The 855-nt window shown below is 44.7% G+C and overlaps 1 pseudogene; it reads right to left on the bottom strand.

Moving 5' to 3' along the window:
- Positions 1-230: 230 nt before the first annotated feature.
- Positions 231-349, bottom strand: LOC112473394 (annotated as a pseudogene).
- Positions 350-855: the final 506 nt, after the last annotated feature.

The following is an 855-nucleotide window of genomic DNA, read 5'->3' as shown; positions in this document are numbered from 1 at the left end:
AGAAAACAACTACATGCAATTTATGGGATGTGATCATCCTAAATGGAGGCAAGCAGTGACAGAACAGTGACAAAGCAGTAACAGGTGTTTGGCTATTCTTCACCATCTAGAATGCAGCTTCTTTTTATTTTTATCTTTTATTTCATTTTTTTAGGTGAGGCAACAAGGCGAGGCAACCTTTGGTTGCAAGGACCTTGGCAGCTTACAATCCCTTATTTTTTTATTTTTTACACCTAAAGCACCTGGTCTTCCTAGGTGATCTCCCATCCAAGTACTAACCAGGCTCCACCCTGCTTAGCATCTGAGATCAAACAGGATCCAGTTTGTTCAGGGTAGCATGGCCATAGACTCAGAACTGAATCTTGAGTGTTATAGACTCTCCAGATAAAGAAGGCTTGGGCCAATGCAATCAGTTTCTGGGGAAGTACTTCTTATTAATGGCAATGATTGGCTCTAAACACCCAGGCTGCTGGTTAGGATGTAAAAGCTGTGCTTGGCTGGGTGACTGGCTTCCTTAAATGGCATCTCTTTGACGTCGGGGCCTTGTGGACATAGCAGAGTTAATGGATCATTGTTTGGTGTGGGTGTGACTCCGCTCGTGTGTGCTTTTGTTGTTTTTTAAAATCCACTAGAGGGCATATCAATGCTAAGATCTTCTGGCAGGTTGGACAAATGACATTTTGTGTGAGCTTAGCCCGCTAAGGCTTCTGGCCCTGGGTAGTGACGGGAAAGAGGAGGGGGTAGGTGACAGAAAATGGAGTTATTGATTTCTGCCCCTCCCTACACCCCCATTCCTGCCAAGTGATGACAGGAAGGCGATTTGTGAATTTATGGAGACAGCTAGCTGTGATTCTC

Source organism: Pteropus alecto, unplaced genomic scaffold, assembly GCF_000325575.1.
Source record: "Pteropus alecto unplaced genomic scaffold, ASM32557v1 scaffold98, whole genome shotgun sequence".
Lineage (NCBI taxonomy): Eukaryota > Metazoa > Chordata > Mammalia > Chiroptera > Pteropodidae > Pteropus > Pteropus alecto.
This window is presented reverse-complemented; position numbering and strand designations above follow the sequence as displayed.